The sequence below is a fragment of the Phalacrocorax aristotelis genome, chromosome 2 (genome assembly GCF_949628215.1).
Source record: "Phalacrocorax aristotelis chromosome 2, bGulAri2.1, whole genome shotgun sequence".
NCBI lineage: Eukaryota > Metazoa > Chordata > Aves > Suliformes > Phalacrocoracidae > Phalacrocorax > Phalacrocorax aristotelis.
In genome coordinates this window covers 13,972,846-13,992,161 of record NC_134277.1, presented here as the reverse complement: position 1 = coordinate 13,992,161, position 19,316 = coordinate 13,972,846, and the positions used below count along the sequence as shown (strand labels likewise).

The 19,316-nt window shown below is 41.1% G+C and overlaps 2 long non-coding RNA genes across 2 annotated transcripts in view; one reads left to right on the top strand and one right to left on the bottom strand.

Annotated features, from left to right (window-relative positions):
* Positions 1–1,260, bottom strand: part of LOC142052414 (uncharacterized) — a 49,345-nt gene extending 48,085 nt beyond the window's left edge. The window contains exon 1 of the long non-coding RNA XR_012658828.1: positions 602–1,260. This is a non-coding gene — a long non-coding RNA (uncharacterized LOC142052414). The remainder of the gene's footprint in view (positions 1–601) is intronic.
* On the top strand, positions 1,122–14,960 carry LOC142052415 (uncharacterized). Its single transcript, XR_012658829.1, has 3 exons — positions 1,122–1,372; positions 13,456–13,598; positions 14,191–14,960. It is a non-coding gene; the product is annotated as an uncharacterized LOC142052415 (long non-coding RNA).
* Positions 14,961–19,316: the final 4,356 nt, after the last annotated feature.

Sequence of the window (19,316 nt, the reverse complement as noted above, 5' to 3'; positions counted from 1 at the left end):
GTCAACCTTCAGCCAAAACCACCACTGGCACTTTTCCCTCCTGGCCTTCTTTAGAAGATCCCTTCTTCTAGGACTTGGAGAGGACTTCTAAGACCTCTCACAGGTCCTGCCCCAAGGCATGACTATCCCACACTCCACTAGCCTTCCGCTAGTGAACGACTCTCGCTTCTCATAGGTTGAGTGCAGACAAATGAGGGAAGGGTTTAGTGAAACTTGACTTAAAAGCCCCAGCAGAATTCCCGCCCCTGTTTCTGTAACCTACAAGAGAAGCCTTCCTGGGGCTCATCCTTATCCAAAACCGAGGTGTCTGAAAGTTGTGTCTGGACTCTGCTTCAGAGTGTACCCTCACAGTTGTTCTGCTGTCCTAATTTCACGTGAAGTACTATTTTAGTATTTGAGTGATAAATGAATCACTTTTCCAAAGAAAATAGAGAGTTTTTTCTGGTGAAGGCATTTTGTGATTAAAGACTGATTTTTTACAATCCAAAACAATTGATTTGGTTAAGGGTCACATTTTCCCTTGAAAATAATCTCAGTGCAAAAAAACTCTTTAGGCTTAATTTTGGGAACTTAGTGTCTAAATGCCCCCCCCAGCTTTTACCATGCATGGCTGTGAAGCACAGCTCAAAGGCTTCACATACAGCAGTCTTCCTGACGTTGTTGGAGGGGAATAGCTGTTTTCTAATAAGAGCAATGGCTTCACAATCTATTCATTTGGACTGAGGTGTCTAATTTTAGGCAGCCAAGCTTCTTGTCTCAGGTTCCTTGTGCCTCAGATTATCTGCCTCTAAAACAGACATAATGTTCTTTGTTGATCTCCGAGGGCTGACAGGAGGCTAACTTAATTTATGTCTGCGGAGTAGTTGACAGTCCAAGTAAAACGTGCCCGTTTAAGTGCGATGCTCTATGACGGCACAGGAGTGAACGCCAGTGCCACGCTGCCCGGTGTCCAGCGGGACTATTCCCATCGCGAACGGAGGACTCGCCTATGGGAAAGGCAGTGCAAGAAGCGAAGCGGCCGCCCTCCCTGGGCACCGAACCCAAGCTCCGCAGCAGAGCACATCGAGCTCAGCTTTACGCCGTGACTTTCCATTCCTCTTCCGAGTAAAGCCGCAAGAGGTTGCAGCTCACAGCTCTGGCAGAGAGCGGCTGCGGGGCCGGGCGGCGCGGGGCCCCCCGCGGGCTGCCCCAGGGGCGGCGGGCACCCCGAGGCCCGCCTGGGCTGCGGTGGGGAGGAGGCGGGTGGCCGCGGCGGCGGCGGGCGGGGGTGCGGGCTGCCGCGGGCTGCCGGGGCTGGCGGCGGCTGCGCCGTGGGCTGCTGACAGCTGAAGATGAGCAGCTTAGGCAGAAGGAGAAATCCTCTGGACTTACAGTAAGTCCTGTGACACTGTATCATTTGACTCAATTAGCTCAAATGACTGGGATATAATTGAACAAACTCTAACATGAGTTGTGACTCATGCTGTGCCTCAAACTGCCCGTGTCAGCGTGGTAAATTAATTCATACTCTGTTAAGTGAAAGTTAATAACCAAGGGCAATGCTTGGCGTATCGGGGGATATTTCATACAAAGGCAAAGTTAGAGAATGACGGGCTTTATGAAGCTCTTGATCTGTCCACTGATTTCAAAACCAAAAGTGAATGAAGGTTAGAAACAAGAGACCAAAGCGAAGAAATATGGTAGGCCAACAAAAATAACAGAGACAGAAGTTATTTCTGGCATCATATCTGGTAACTGTGTTTGAACGTTGATGATTAACGTATTAGTTATGTGTGCGAGTGATGCAAGAGGCACGGTAAGTGGTTTGCCTGCATATTCAGCTCTCGAGCCCGTTCACTTTGTCCAGACAAAATCCCCAACATAAAAGGCTTATCTCACAAATTAGCTAGCACAGTCAACCCAGGATTTTATTTATTTTAAGCTGTGGGCCCCAGCATGACTGGCACACCCACTTAAAAAAAAAAAGCACACACACAAAAAAATCCGAAAACCAAAACCCACTACTGCCCTTTGCAATAGGGATTTCTAACTTTCCCCCCCCCTAACTTTTTTTTCCAAAAGCAGCAAAAACTTTGCTGAATTCAGTATCCTGGCAAGACTGACAGTAAGGGAAACCCGAATCTGGCTCTGGTGGATACTGGTTAATGTCATAGCAGGACCCAGGTCGCTTTTTCTACGCACACTGATTGTGGTGTAGGGGGAAGTGTGAAGTGAAAGAAGGGTTGACGAGAGCTAAAGAGAAAAGAGAGCTAGGAAGACACTGTAATAGTATTAGGGAAGTGAAAACATGAAGTGGTAAGTAGTAGGAAAAAAATGGAAGGTGGAAGGGAAAAGTAGAGAACTAAGGAGGGAAAAATAAGAACATTTTTGAAGGATGGGTCAAAAGAGATTGTTGCAGGATATAGCTCTGGACCTAACCCTATAAAAAATGCCTGTCTGTATTCGCAGTGGGGTGGGTGGCAGGGACGAGATACCTGACATATTTGTAAAACAGTTGAGACCCTGCAGGATGTGCTGATCTTTAAGAGCTTTGCTTTTCTCAGAACTGCTTAATAACTGTAATTTTAAGTAGTCCAGAACACATGATAGTGTGAATCATGGTTCCTGTGGCAAACCTGTGGTAAGAAGTCATGCCAGCAGTAGTATAAAAGCTTATTAGAAGGTGAACAAACGCTTTTCACCCAAACATGAATATAGCAAAGGCATTTTGAAGGCTGAAAGTCTGTTAATCAAAATAATGTGTTTCTGTTTGAAAAATAAAAACTCCTTCTCATACCGCAAACACAAATTAATCCACCTACTGCTTTTCGCCATTCCCATTAAACAAAGTTTTTTATTCTACAGGAAGGCAGAACTAGCAGTACTCAAATGTACACCGCACCAAAAATATGTTATCTCTTTAATTGCACAACTATTCCATTAAGTTAAAGAAGGTGCCTAGAACACTGCAATTTGCCATTCAACAGCCCATCAAAGGCTTTGAAACACTTTTATAAAGAAGCATAATTTCTGACTGAAGATTTCTGCACACAGATGTTGAGGGTCGCATTCTTAGCTGGTATAAAAATGAGGTAGGTCCAATTAGATTATTCTAATTTATGATCTTGAGAAATTTTTGAGATAGTATCCCAATTGAAACTTGAGATACTTTTCCATTAAAGGCTTCCCTCCCACAGGACTTACAAAGCAATATACTTTTACCTTTTTACTTCTTAGTTTTTCCTTAAAAAGTAAAAGGAATAGATTCTTAATAGGTGAATCAAAAGTGGTATTTCTCACAAGTGGTATTGAGTTTCTCACTAAACCTTCCTTTCGTTTCTCTACAAAAGAGTGACTGTGGGCAGCCCCTCAGCACTCATTCAGTTTGTATGGCTGTTGTAATCTCTGCTGGCCATCAGCAAGCAATCTCCAAATCAGCAATGCCAGGCAGAAGGGTGGTGAGACACGTGATGATGAATGCTCTGCTGCGATAGTGGTAGACCAAAAGCAGAGGGGAAGTTACTGACAGGTCTGGGGCAAAAAGCTATTTCATTCCCAGTTTTATTGCCTACATTTCTAAGTGTGATATTAGTGGCTTCCCAAAGCCCTGACTGAAGTGGCTTACCCAACGCCAGTTAATAAGTCTGTTGCACAGATTGATCTCCTGGGTACGAACCCACCTCCTTAATCAAGAAACAAGCACTGTTCCTTCCCTTACCAATGATCCCTTTCTCAGACCTTCCACAGAAATGCCGTCATAGTCAACAGTGTGCTCAACGAATTCATTTTGCCATTTACACCACTTGCTAGCGGTGGGTGCATATGTACATTCAGGCCTGGGTAGAAAAGCCAAGTACCAGGTCTTTCAAGATAGTGTCCAAATAGAAACTTGAGATACTTTTCCCTTAAAAGCTTCCAAGATCTTTTGGAGAAACAGTATTCTTACAGATTTAAGCACTTATTTCTCCTATCTGAAAAACTGCATAGTCTGCCCTGTTAGAAGTGTTTTTGCAACAATTTTGTACTGCTTTTCTTCATGATATAAAAAAATTTGCAACTTCCTGTTCTAGTTGCAATTTATCTCTCACCTTAAGGAGTCAAAAATGCATCCTCTGTCCTACGTAGGTCTACAGCAGAGTTTGCATGTGAACCACAGCCTAGTTTTCAGTCATATGAGCTAAGGCATAGGCAAGGATTTAAACCTGACTTCTGCATGAGGAAGGTGATTCCATCATTCAACGAATAGCAATAGGCAAACTAGCGGACTACCTCCAGTTGGATTTATGAATTTTAGCCCCAATCCATGCTCTGACACCTCAGTTTTTGGACCAGTTTGTATCGGAGGGGTTGAAAATGCAGATGTCACATTACTACTTTGTGAACTGCGGGGGATTTTACTTGTCCATCATCATGTAAAGCTGATATTTAATGGCTCTTCAAGCAGAAGTCTGAATGGCTGAATTCTCCACAGTCGTGAATCATCACTACAGGGGTCAGTTTTACACTAGTGCATTATTCCACTGAGTGAAAGAAGTCAAAGCACAGTGTTATCTAAAATCTCCATTTTCCAACTGTAGTATAAAGCAAGCAGAATCCATGGCATGTTTTTGAGTAAAGAATTCTTGCTCAGAAGGTTGTATTAATACTTTTTTTAGGCATAACTGCAGCATTTAACCTCTGAAGAGGAAGGAATGGCCTTGCTATTGAGATGCTATGAGGAGTGTTTTTGCTATTATTCCTGTTTAACAGCGTTCTCATGCAATGCTTTTGGTCCCAGAGGATTTTCTTTTTATGCCATTCTGTGTCTCTCCCCAGAAGGTCTGAGCATCCTCCAGTAATGAACTGAGCAACACGATCCATGTGTTTTCTGTCTGCCAGAATAATGACGGTACCAAATCATGGTCCGTAGGTCTATCCAGAGAAAAAGAATCAGTCTAGATGGTCAAAATACGTATGGCTTTCCCAAAGTCACACAATTTATATCGACTGGAGGCCTGACCTGCCATCAACAGCACAGTGCAGCTTACACTGCTTTGGGAGGGAAGGGAAAGAGCAACAACAGTTTAAAAATCCTTGTTCCCCTGTGGTCAGAAATGGTATGCTGGAATCGTACTAGTATGCAACCACATTTAAACATAGCTGTGGCTGGCATGGCTTGAATTCTGATGTGGACAGTACCTAATTTAGGAAAGACACAGGAGAAGCTGAATGTAAATGTGCATAGGGGAATATAAATGACTGGCACCAGTGTCACTTTCACTTTGTTATTAAAAGCAGTCTTGGTGCTTTGGAAGCAAACAGGCATCAGAGAAGTGGAACTGGCTGCTGCTTTTAGCACAATGACAGAGACCCTCTAATTTTAACTCTTCGTGAATGTAGCATTTGAGCAAGAGACACTGATGGAAGCAGGGAAGGAATCTCACCATCCTCTGAGTACAGGCAGTTCCAGCTGAGGTGGTATCATGTTCTGGTTTGGAGGCAGTCACTTAGGTTTTACATCACACCAGTTCCTACACCTAAGCCAATTTCTTCCTTATGAGAATTGGGTTTTTTTCCACTGGGAGCAAAGCTATTAAATGATTGCAGAACACAGCGCAGGTGAGGGTCACTGCTCAGCTGTAAGTTAAAGGTCACTGTCATCTACTAGAGGGCAGGATATTTCAGCAGCTGTGTGTTTTCACCATCATGGTATCTCATGCTGACATGTTTTCTCTCCCATAGCAAGTTTCCTGAACATTTGGTCAGCTGTAGCCTCCTTAGCTCACTGCCTAAACCAAGGACAGCCAACCAAGCTGCTGTGGCTCCACAGAATGGAGACAGCAGTCTGTCCTGTGGCCCAAACACCCTCTGGCCACAGCGGGAGACAAGCCCCAAGGCAGGGGAACTCACCGCTGAGCTATTGTGTTCACTGCGGAGGGCCTGATCCAGCTGGAACTGACGGATCAACAGCAAGCTCAGGTGGCTTAAAAGGCAGGGGTTATATCACTGTATTGCCTTCACTTGCTGTGGATGTTTTCCTGTGTAGAGGAACACCTGATCGCATTCATTTCTACACAAAATAATGACATTTGTTTTTTAAACTAGGACTACATACCTCTTAGCAAAATGTACTGGTATATGCCCCTGTCTTTTTCAGCAGGGTGTTAATAAATGTACAGGTTGGCCTTGTCACTGCTTCTGAAATAAAATAAGGTTTCTTTTATGAAAGCTTTTAATAGACTTTTAGATTGAAAGTGCTGAGATGGTCACAGGATCACATGACTCAGAGGGCTACTGAGATTTAAACATGTTTTAAAAATTTAAAATAATAAAAATAGCTTTACTGTGTCATTTTTAATAGATATAAATGTGTGTTACACAATTCAGACCCAGAAACTCCTTGCAGTAATGAACAAAGATCATCATCATAGCTGACATTTCTGAAATGTTTGAGAAGTAAGTTCAAGGTCATGTTTGAATGCAAACATGTTACACATAGTAATTATCATGAGTTTGTTATATTTACTGGTACAGAGTATTCAGCGAGTCATGCATCAAGTAAACTAATGGTCTATTATCGAGCAAAGTTTAACATCAAGCTATGTGCTATGAATTTTAAAACATTTTTTATGTCAGACAGCAATTGTAATGAGAAAAGTATCTTGATTATGAAAGATTTACGAAAGGGGAGAAGAGGGGAGAGGAGAAGGAGAGTAGAGGGAAATGTTTTTTAAAAACCCAACAGAACAACCTTTTCTGAAAGCATAGTATTTAGATCCTGTTTAGCTAACAGGATGGGAACTATTGAAATGATTCAAATCTTGTTATGCATATTAATATCTTAAACTTCCCAAGCCCGGTGAAACTCTCTCCTTTCCATTTCCAAGTTTGTACATTTTGACCCCCACTGTCGGACTGAAACTGCACGGCTGAAAGTGCTCTTGGCCTCTCCAGGAGACCTCTGTGACTAATGCATGGGTCTCATCTCCTGACACAGGATCCCTTTGCTGGAGGCAGTTTCAGTATTAATCAGTCTGTCGTCGCTATGGGCTACAACCTGCTAACAAAAACCTTGGACTTCTCACTGATTCATTGTAGTCACTGCTCTTATTTAACAGGGTTTTAATTTAAGCAACGTAGTAGGGTTTTTTTAAACAAAAGTTTTTTTGGCTGAAGATATTTATTGATCCCATGGTCTTTTCCTACAACTTGTTTCCTACTTGCACTGTGATAAAACTTTGGCTTGGCTTTCTTCAAAAATCCCTGTCAAAACATTACTGATTTCATGGTGGGGACAAGTCCTGGAGAACCATTCAGGAAGACACATTAATAGCTATGCTGGGAGCTGCAGCCAGACCTGCAGACGAAGAGAATAGGAGTTGGGTTCAGGACCACATTTGTTCAAGACATCTCTAGATGCAATGCAGCCACTATTCTGTGGTGTGGCCCTACCAGACAGAGCTCCCAGGGGTGAATATCACTCAAAAAGAGAAAATCAAGTACTTAACCAAAATGGCATTGCTGTGATTATTAGAGATAAGGGAAAGGGGTGACATTCAGACCTGAAGGCCTAGACCACACTAGAAGAATTAGGGGTTTAGCTGGCTCTACAAATGGGGCTCAGAAGAGAAGTGGAAATACAGCAGTGGGATCCAATAGCTCCATGAAGGAATTAGACAAAATGTTAATTCCCAGCAAATAATCTTGGAAGGTGTGATTCAGCAAAGCATTTAATCACTGTTTAGATATTTTGCTTGGGCAGGCACAGGATGCTGCTAAGAGGGATCCTCTAGATATCACAGAAAAAGATGCTAACCCCCAAATAGAGGGAGAAATAGATTTGCTACTCAAGGGATGCAATCGGTATTTGACGCAGTTCATATTTTTGCACCCAATGAGTACTCATCTAGTGACAGGATTTATTTCTGGGTCAGTACCATCTTCATTATTTCCAAAGCCCTGGGAATGACCGTTACAGTCATTAAAACAGTCCCAGCCTTCTTCCTGTGACAGTTTTCATTGGCAGATCTCAGTGCTTTACAAAAGAAGTCAAGGTCATTAACCCCATCTTACAAAGAGGATAAATAAGGCACAAGGGGGAGGGAGGGTGCAAGATCTCTCCTGAGGTCAAATGAGAACTCAGACACAAGCATGCGCAGTCCCAGGCCAGTGATCAGCTGTGTAGGCTCCTAAACTAACCCCTCTGCTCATCTGCTTTGGGCCCCTGCTGGTTTTTTGAAAAGGTCTATACACACAAATGTGGGACTAATAGAGAAAGTCACTAGCTGGTGGAGTCCAGGATGGATCATCTATATTGTCTCACTGATGTCATGTGCCACTATTTTTAGTTCCCCCAAAAAATTACTTATGAGAACCAATTTTTAATAATGCTAGAAGCACCTGTGTCTATTTAAAAGCACTTCATTCTTCAAAGCCACTCCTGAGCACAGTGGCATAAATTACTTTTTTTTACAACAGTGCATTCAAGTCAGTGGCAATGACTGGGATTTCTCTCTAAAGATATTGTAATACCTGGAGGTGTTGGGGAAAGCCTTTTTCAAGTTGCAGTTCCATCTGATTTTTTTTCAAATAAAATTCTAGCCCTAATTTATGAAATAAAACTGTAAAATGTGAACTTGGGAGCCCTGAAAATAGGAATGAATTAAGAGAGTCCAATACATGTGCACTTTTACTTATTTACTTACTTTTTTTATAAGACTTCCTCTTTCAGGAAACCTTGCTCATCATTTTTGATGACTCAGGACTAGCGATTGTATAGCTCCAGAGAAGGGTTTTTAGTCTGGTCTTCATATTTCTTATGGGAGACTCATGGAGGATCATAGGTCTGGTAGATAAAAAAATGCTGGGGACAGATTTCCTGGGGACAAGACATTTATGGTGACTGAAAAGGGGCTGGGTTTAAAAGGTGCAGGCCTTTCATTAGTGTATGTCCAGATTTCTATGTCAAACTCTGGCAACAAACCTGCCAAACAGCTCTGTGAGATAAAGGAGGAGGGCAGGGAGGGAGCTGGGGTACGAGGCAATGTACTAACGGGTGAAGGTCTCAGCTTTGAACAGTTAGTCACAACTTTTCAGAGGCAGAAGGCAAAAATCTAACTACCGATACAACTCTTTTCAAAACCAGTGGCCTAACTGTAAATTCTTAAATATAGTCACCAATACCAATCACCAAGCCTCTGGAAAGCTGTTTCTCTCATCCCTCACACACAGCAAGGAACATATCAATACGCTCTTCAGAGGAGATGGATGGATAGCTTAATTCACTTTGCAAATCTATGGAAGTAACACTTTAGCACTTCGGCACAAACTGTCTCTGACATTGGAAATTAGTAAAGAAAAGAAGTGGTGAAAATGTCAGGAGTGGGAGGACTTCATTTTTCTCTTGTTTAAAATGTCATCTGTTATCTGCAGTCAATGCAAGGAGACAACTTCCCATACCATAATGATTTACAATATGTTTATAGGCACAGATAGAAGTAATCACAGGGTTAGGCGAACATCTCTTGGTGAATTCTTCAAGCGTCAGAAGTGCTTAGTTCTGCAGTTCTCTCTTCCCAGGAATGCAGGGGAGATCGGCATGGAGAGCTGTGCGATTTCTGCATCTCCATACAAAAACACATAAAATCTGCAGCCTATCTGGCCTCAGCTATGTATAAACATATCCCATGACCAGATGCCTACGACTTTTAAAAAATGTTGCCTTTACCACTGAAGAAAAGGCAATAAATATTTTTCACTCACTTCATATCTAAACAAATACGTATGAAAGGAAATACACTCATGGTCTTCGTGCTAGATTTAATGTTTTAAACTTTCCATTGTTTGGAATTTCCTGTTTAATGCCTTGAAAATAAAACTTCCATTAGTGATTTTTGTCCTTTCCCAGTGAGAACTCATTGTCCAAATCTTTTAAATGGTACTGAGATGAATGAGTCCCAGTTTATTCATTTCCTTTGTGTCCACCAGAATTTGGGATAATGTTGGATACAATATCTCCTCTGCCCCCAGAATTCCTGTTTAATATTCCTTAGCAACAGGACCTTGGATGTTTTGCCGGCTTTTGTGGCCACACAACTCCACAGACATCATGTGCTCTTTTCCACCCAATACCCTGTGTGAAGTAGGCAAGGGTTGAAACTCCCAGTTTATGGATGGTAAATTAAATTAAACATCTCAGAATTTAACACTTCTGAGAATTTTTTAGTCTGAGGCCTGGAGCACAGAGGTAGAGTAAGGAGTGAGTGCCAGGGCTTTCACGTCTTGGGCTATTGCCACAGTAGCTTGTTTGTCCCTCCTGTCAGTGAGTGAATGATGTTTTTTAATAAATGAAATGATTCCCAAACCCTGTGGCCACTCCCCGTCACATTAGCATGGTGGTTTTCCAGAGGAGTTACTCACGCCGTGCTAGCAAACTCCACCTCCTACAACAGGGAAAGGCACAGTGTTTGTATAATGTTCAAAATTAGAGCTGGTAAAAAATAAAGATGTTCTGTGTTCTTACAAGTGATATTTCTTGCAGAAATTCACTTCCATTTATTATAATGAAAAAGCTGAAGAAAAATAATTTTTTCTTCTCTTACCCTCTGAAAGTCTAGAAAACTTTCCAAAACCTAATCAGTTAAAAGATTTCAGTCCAAATCGTACATACTTACAAATATTCTAACCAGTTATGTCTAGCAAGCCCTTTTGTCTCTTATGAAAGCAGTTACGAAGCACCCAAAGTGTAGTGTGGGGAACTTTCCCTTCCCTAGAAGCTGCCCTTTCGGTCAGTGCATCTGCTCAGGAACCAGACCGCAGTCAGCTCCTGCCCAGAGCTGCCATCTCTTCCATAACATCAGTTTTTCCCCCAAAGCCTGGTATATTGTGAGTGTTACAGGGAATATAGTAGGTTAGAGCACAGGTTTAATTATTCAAGTAGGTCTATCTTACCCACCCAACAGTTCCCCCCAAAAGAAAACATATGCTTTTGTCCTTGGCATTTCCACAGGGCTCACTTGCCATCAGTATTTATCTATTCCCAGCTCTGCTACTTGCCTGGAAGGTGACCTTGAACAAGCGCCTTCATTTGTCTGTATTTGTGCACCATTATTCTGGTTCTGTTTTCAGGAGCTTCAGAACAAACATTATCCAGGAAAGGGACAAGCTGATTTTTCTATCTAAAAAAACCATCATGGTGGACCAAAAGTGTATATTAATATTATTAGGGGGAAATAATATGAGTAATAAATAGTAAATAAGTGGCATGACCTGAGTTATAAATGGTGAGGTCCTGCCCTCTGCATATTTTACTACTCCATGCTTCTTTTGAACAGATTCTCAAATATTCTCCCGAAATAGAATATATAAACACAACTCTCAAAAGTCAGAAATAAAAAAGAGTATAAGCTGATGCAATATAAAAATAAGGGTTATTTCACAACTGTAGATAGTATTTTAAACTCTGCACATTGCTCAGCATATATTCACTAATAAAATCTAACCTGACGCTTTATCCGTGGAACTAGTGATGTTACTAGAAATCTTTAGTCTAGTAACATTTTGGAAAACAACCCTTTAAGTAAGGGGATCAGTCATTTTCCTTCTGTTACAGTAAAAGCTTCAGGATTTCAAATGCATAAACACTCTGCAATTTGAGCTTGGTGAGTCATACTTAACAAGGCAGATGTGTGCAGAGAACTGGCAGTCCATAATGCATGGGTTTTCCTAGTCTTGTTTGACTAAATTACTAAAGACAGAGCAGGCAGAAAATGCAAAGTCTCGAGCAGCACTGTATTTCTCTTTGTCCCAGGACACGGAGATTACTCTGGTAACGGCCACATGAAGAAGGCTGCAGTGAGAGAGAGGAGCGGTTCATTCATGGTGGTGCAAACAGCATCAAAAGCTCACTGACAGAGGGACAAGGATTAGGCCCTGGGGCAGCTTAGAAATTGGCTGTTAGGTCAGGCTGAACACTGAGCCTGCAAACCATTGCATCTGAGCCCGTATTCAGGTATAGAGTTTCCCTGAATTCAATGGCTGATACGAAAGAAAATTACATTAATGGGATTACTAACCTGCGTAAAAGCCATATTCATCTGAAGGAGGGAAACAGAGCTCTGCACACTGCAGAGAAACATCCTTTTGCCCCATACAATCACTCCTGACTCTTTCAAAACCCGCCTTCACATTTTGCTTTACCTCTTTGTCACCTTCATTTCATCCTTGATCCTCAACTTTCCTCAGCTCCTATTTTTCCCGTGTCTATTAATCTGCCTCAGACATTTTCTGCGACTGTCACCTTTGTTTAAATTCTCATGTATATCACTCTCCTCTCACCTTGACTGGTGCTCTTCCTTTTCCTGCAACATCCCCAAGCTCCAGCGTACGGCATATGTAAAATAATGCTGCCTGACTTCTAGGATATTCAGGAAGCTCAGCTCATCCTATTCTCAAATGATTCTACATACCTCTGTATTAATTTCAGATTGCCTGTCCCACTGCACATCTATTGCTTAGTATAGAATTTTCATCCCCGCATTGTGACCCATCCTTCCTCATCTGATACATTTCTTCTTTTTTTTTTAATATAGAAAGTCACTATTGTTTAGCAAATTTAGTTCTGTCTGGAACAGCATTTCTGTCTATTGCTATCTCATTGAATTTTTTAAGCCAAATTCGTTATCTCCTGTAGTATTTCTGACTCAGTGGGGTTGTGTCCATTTGCTATTATTTTGGCCCACAGATACCTCTTAAACAGCAGATGGAAAAACATATTTTATCTTCTTGATTTCTCTTTGTGCAATTCTGAAATTATTTTGTGTAAGTCTATTACATATAGTGGCTTACTGTATCTAGTGCTTTATAAAATATATATATGTGAAATAGTTGATATAAAATCAAATTGCCCTGTATCTCTGCTCCTGAAAATCCCTGTGTTATCTTTGGCTACGTGATACATCTTAATCATGGAATCACAGCTGAATACTAAATATTTGAACATCTAAGCCCCAAGGAATGGTAAATTTCTTTTTTTTCTTTTCAACTAGGCACGCTATTAATTAATGCATAGTAAAATGATTAAAAGCATTTTTCAAATAATGAACAATACAGAGACAGATGAGTTAATTGATTGATTGGTGTATGAGCAGGGTCCTAATGGATTAGCATTTGCATATTGACACAGATCCAGTCCTCTCTTTTAATGAGCTGCTTGACACATTTTGTCTTCTTTTAAGCAGCAGTGAGCATGATAAAACAAATAAACCCACTGGTTTGCTCCCTCTCAATGGACCAAAACACAAACTTTAAAAAAGGCCTTTCTCCAGCACTGATTTATATAAACCCTCTGCACATCAGTGTAGTAGGTACACGGAGACAGACACTCGTTATCTCAAGTTACTTGTGAAAGGAGCCATTCTGAAACTCACAGAAATTTACTACTGCTTATAAGATGCTTGTAACATAATTTTCCCCACAATAATCTGGCATTTGCCGCAGCTGGTTTTGCTGCTCAGGAAGATGGAGTGGGATGTCAGTGACCAGCTCGTTCCATCTGTGGCCCTTCCGCTGCCATCAGCAGGGGGACTGTGCATGTCCGTCGGATCCAACCATCCACAAGGAAGGGATCTGAATCATTTCAGGTAGGTAGATGGTAGTTTTTAGTCACCGGGCTCACTGTGAAGGATTTCAAGCCTTCCAGCATCTCTGGTACTCAAGGGCTAGATACGGGCAGCATAATGAAGACAAAAGCAGTTGAATGCATCTCCCACCAGGAGCATGACCACAAGAATATGTGGCAAAACTGTTTTATTTTGAAAAGCAGGGCACAGTCTTTTATATTCAAGCATAACTAAAAAAAAAAAAAATGATGCTGCTTTGGGAGTGTACAAACCCTCAATATTGCTATCACCAGGTAATCTGTGTGACTTTGGGCGCAATATCATGTAACATGACAGGACACAGAGATCTTGACAAGACACGTACAAAGCAGTATGTACATGGCTGTAATCATGATGTGTTGTAGCCAAGGTAACTGGCAATCTGAGGAGCTTCTGGGACCCAAGTTAATATCCCAATATGGAACTCCACTGTGCAGTATTTGAAGCTAGCTCAGAGATCTGCAATACACCACCGGTCTGAGCCATGTAGACATGCCCTTTGAGTTCTTGGCCCAGAGCCTTGATTAGAGTCAATTGGCATAGCTGTGTTACAGTCAATTCCCTATTTACATAGGATGAGGATCTGGTCCATTATGTATTTTGGCCATGGAGTACAGCTCTGCCTTCTGCTCAGCCGGCTGGCTGTGAAAGCGGCAGTTGATGGGTTTTGGACTTGGCATTCAGGGTCAAGCTGGGTGACACTGCAACGCCTCCACGCTAAGGCAAGTTTGCAAAGTTTCCAGGAAACCTGTGTGGCCTCCTGCTACCTGAGATTCCTTTGGATTGTTCACTTAAATCTGATGGCTACTGGAGTCGACATTTACTGTGGGTGCACGGAAAGACTCGACCCGGCCCTACACCAGGCAGTGTCTTACCAATGAAGGGGGGCACCAGCACCCAGGCGTTGGATGGGAGGCTGTGACGAGCCAGCAGCTCAGATGGATTGTACTGTCTTCAGGGTGAATTGACGTACGATGAACTAGCCACAGATTTTGAAGGTCTGTATTCAGCCATGAAGAGACTCTGCTGCTGTTTTGATTGACGCGGTTCATAATCAAACCACTAGGTTTGATTTCATCTAGGTGATACAGTTTAAAGCAACCTTTAGAAAATGGGATCATTTATGGATCCTATACCCATCTGAGCAACAAATATAATTAATCCACTTAGGGAAGTTTTTTTACTCAAATAAATTGTTTCAAATGGGTTTTCCTAAATTAATTGTAAGCTTATCTGTTTTAGTTTAATACAGAATGTAGGACTGATGCTTTTCTTCACTGTATGAATGCTATTTTAGATTCCGTCAACCTCTGCTAATAATTTTAATTCTGAAATAAATGGGAATAAAAATCTAAAAAAAAGAAAACTCTAATTATTATTCTAATAATGTTTATATTATAAATTATAATTACAGGTTATACGTTGATTAATGGAGACCATAATGAATTTTTGGAAATTGGTGCTGAAGTATTTTGTTACTGTAATAGTGTCTGTTTATATCTGCCACTTTTTTAATGGAAAAAATATTCCAGGTATGTGTAGCTCTCTATCTATCACCTGTCTATCTGGGCATGATAAATGCAACAAAAAAAGCCCCAAAGCATTGACATTGATGTGAGTTTTCCATTGACTTCTATCTAACAAGACATAAACCCAGTTCAGGGGCCTGGGCAAGGTTTCTACTCGTAAGAACTATTTTAAGCCCTTTTGGTTTTTTTTCAAAGTTATTACAATTCAGAAAGAAATACAAACAGACCTGATCTCACTGAAATGCCACAGATATTCAATATCAAAATTTTAAAAATTAAAAATAAAAGCAGGAAAACTAGTCTACACACTTCTTTGCTTTCATTTTCTAATCTGCCTAAGTAGCTGCTCAAACAATTGGAACCTTTAAGATTTTGATAAAATCTTGTTTTCCAGAATTCTGCAGAGCTGAAAAAGGCATAAAAACCATGGACCATATTTGTATACTTTTTCCATTCCTCTCTCTCTTTGTGTTTGAACTGCTCTCATATTAAATATTTCTGACTACACAGCCAGAAAAACAAAAAAAAGGAAATACTACCCCAGCTTGGTTTGCTAAGGTGTTAAGGCAGCTGGTGGGTAAATTCCCACAGTGTGTGATGTATCTGTGATCCTGCTGCTTCACAGCCCCTTCTCTTTCCACAGCCTCCCCCATGCCTGTACTGCATCTGTGCATAATCAGGCCCTTAATGGGGAGAACAGAAACCTTTCTTTTACACTGTCTTATCTCAATATCCTTTGTTCGTGCCAAGCAGCAGCTTATGAATGCCAGCTGCTTTTCTCTACCTCTATCTCAAAAAGGTTGTGTTTTTCAGTTCCAAGGGGAGAAACCTATCATTCCCAAACAATTGAAGAGATTTGTATCTGAACATAAACAAATAAAAACTGTCTGTAGGGAACACGGAAAATGTTTTTCTCTAGAGCAGCAGTTCCCGCACGTGCCCCCAAGTCCCTCAGGCCCTGCTGCGGCTTCTGTAAGTGGTCCACCCTGGACCCAATTTTAGATGGTGGGAAAGCACATCTTGGGTTGGAGGGAGTGAGAGCATCGTAGCAAGGGCTACTGCTCCTCCCAGGACACCCTTCTCTGTCCCTGCAAGGAGGTGTCTGGGGCTGGGCCAGATAATGAGGAGAGGGGAAGAAAACTAGTCCTCCAAGCAGTGGGAATTCCAGCCTGCTGCCCATCGTGCCCTGAAGTAGCAGGGCGCAAGCGTGGAAGAGAGGATAGCTGGAGGGCTAGACACATGCAGGTCTGGAGCTGGTCGACAGAGTATCCGTGAGCAGATGGAGAGGTGTGCAAATCAAAGGGAAGTAACTGTTTGTCTTAAAAAATGTAAATGGCAAAGTATTTTTGAAGTCCAGTCTAAGAACATCACCCTTACACAGATGCCTGATAATACCCCCTCCCACCCTTAAACACTTTGTCCAGTCAACTTTAACTCTTCCTGACATTATCTTCAACTCACAACCTAATTCTTTGCCTTTCTATTTGACAAATCTTGTTTCTCATGGTGTCTTTTCCCTCCTGTCAGCACTTTTTGTTCCACAGAGGGCCACAAACCTGCCTTGGTCCACTGTCCCCAGTATTCATAGAATATCTCAAATTGGAAGGGTCCTATGAGGATCACCGAGGCCAACTCCCTGCTCCTTGCAGGACAATTGTTTCTATGCCTTTTCCCCACTGAGGTTTAAAGGATGTTACCCCCTGTTGTGTGGCCCATGAGACACTGGAAGGGGTTTGGCTGGTGTGATTCCTCTCCAGTAGCAATTACATTTCAGTTGCATTCTGTATATAAAGAAATTCAGAACAACAAACTACATAGGCATAAATAAGCAAAGGTTAGCTGAGTTTAAATTTTACATTCACTCTGAGGTAGTCTAGGCCAGAAAGTACTAAACACTTAGGTAACCTCTGACAAACAAATTTAATGCAAATGTACGAGTTTGTATCTTCTCCTCTAATTCAAAATCTAATTACAACTCCAGGCCTTTGGGTCACGGGCTGTGTGCCATTTTTTTTGTCTGTGAAGTGTCCAGGACATTTGCGATAGACAGTGAGCCTGAACCTTTTAAGTGAGAAACTGCTTTTCCAGCATATTCACTGAGAAGAAGACAGAGCCATAAACGGCGTAATCATGCAACATCCAGTAACAGCACTGCAGACAGGAAGTATGAAGTATTAAACAAGACTCAGAAATTGGCGACACAATTGTCATCAAACAATTAGTTCTTTGAGGGAAGATTTCACAGCTGGTGTAACTGCAGTGGTTCATGCAGTGATATGCTGACTGAAACAACCTGGAAAAGTACCCTTCCAGTCTGATAGCCTTTACTTTTGAGGAGATAATTCACTGTCCTTTTATGTATCTCATTACAGACTATGCTATCTGACTTGCATCCTCCGCGTCATGGCATTATCATACTTTCAGCTTCTGAGACAGAGACTCATCATCTCAAAATGCTCATCAGTTCAAAACTCTGCTTCTTTGGGAGAAGCAAACTAAATTACCAGCAACGAGAACAAACTTCATAAGAGAAGCTGGCCTTTTGTTCCCCTGCTAACGGTAATATTCTGATAGGTAATATGTCAGGAATAATTAGGCAGTTTGGCTTATTTCCCACAAGAATTTTTCCCCCAATAAAATACAATATAAGGCAGTCCATAAGAAACAGACATTTCAGACAGAACTATTTCACCAAGATGCATGAGGCAGAGTGTTCTTTCATAATGCTGGATGCAGCTTTAAATGTAAACATTGTTTACATTTGAATGTGAACGCTCACAGCAGTGAAATATCAGAAAGGTGTGATTTGGCTCCTGTGGATCTCCTGAGCTTTCTGTGACTGGCATTTCTCCCTGGGGTAATTTATAAACTAATATTCCCCGTTGTGAGAATATTGGCAGGCTTGAGGGGAGAATAGCTCCAATTTTCACTCTAACGTGGCTGGCTCACATCCAGAAATTGCAGAAAGAATTTGCCATAAAAAATTAGAAGAGGAAATTCATACATATATAGTGTAAATGACACTATGCAAAAAAAAAAAAAAAAAGCACATTTTGAACAAAGGCATATAAAGATACGGCACAGATAAATACAGGTGCATAATATGGATTAGTGAGGTGGAATTTTTTAGATTACAAGCAAATATAACCTGTAGGTTGTACAAAAAATTATACAGAAAATTCTATAAATGAGAATAATAGCTTGCTGAACCAGAACACTAAATGGACACTGGAAGCTACGCAAATTCCCTTCTTAAATATTGGAAATTTTGATCTAGGTCGAAGGTTGCACAAGCTACATGAATCAACAGACACAGTAGGTTTGAAAATGTACACTGAACCTCTTTGGAACTTCTTAAAATAGAGTAACAGCTGAAACAAGATACAGTAGCGTTGCTGGCTGCCTAGACACCGTTCTATTTTAATAAGTGTCATGGATGCTTTGGGGCATATCAAAAATAAATGGCAGTAAGTAGGTAGGAAGCCAAGCCTCTGTGACTTCCAGCAAAATTGCAATGCAAATAAACTCCAGTGAAGTCTTTCACGACATCTCCAGGGTTATCTCTACACCATTGTTTCCAGTCAACAATTTATAAACTTGGATTTGCTGATTATCCTTGTCTGAACAATAGACTCCAGCTGCTAATGCTTTATATAATGTCAGACTTTGACAAGTGATCAACAGACTAAACTAATTTCACCTTTACAAACGTACTGTGGTAAGTTTGCTTTAAAAGGTTTAATTTTTTTTCTATTGGTTTTACCTCTCTGGATTTCCACTGACTTCAACAAAGTGGAATACCATTTATTCTGGTATATATGAGAAAAGCAAACTAGGACCAAGGGATTTAAACTGCAGGCAAAAGAACCCTTCCAAAGTCCTGAGCAGGTTGGGTTTCAAAATAAATCCCCATGAATGAGGGGAAAAAAAGATAATATATCAGGCATGATCCCTGACTTCTGCCCTTCCACTTTTGTGCCATTGCCTCACGTAAAAAATAAATTAATTAATATTTCAAATAACACAAATATATTTAGCCATTTATATTCAAGGACTAGACTTGGTTGCCAAATCGTATCTATGATTAAATAGCATTTTCCTGTTATTTTAACTCTATAAAATTATTTTTTAAAACTCAAATTGTCTACATAATGGACAACAATAAAAAATT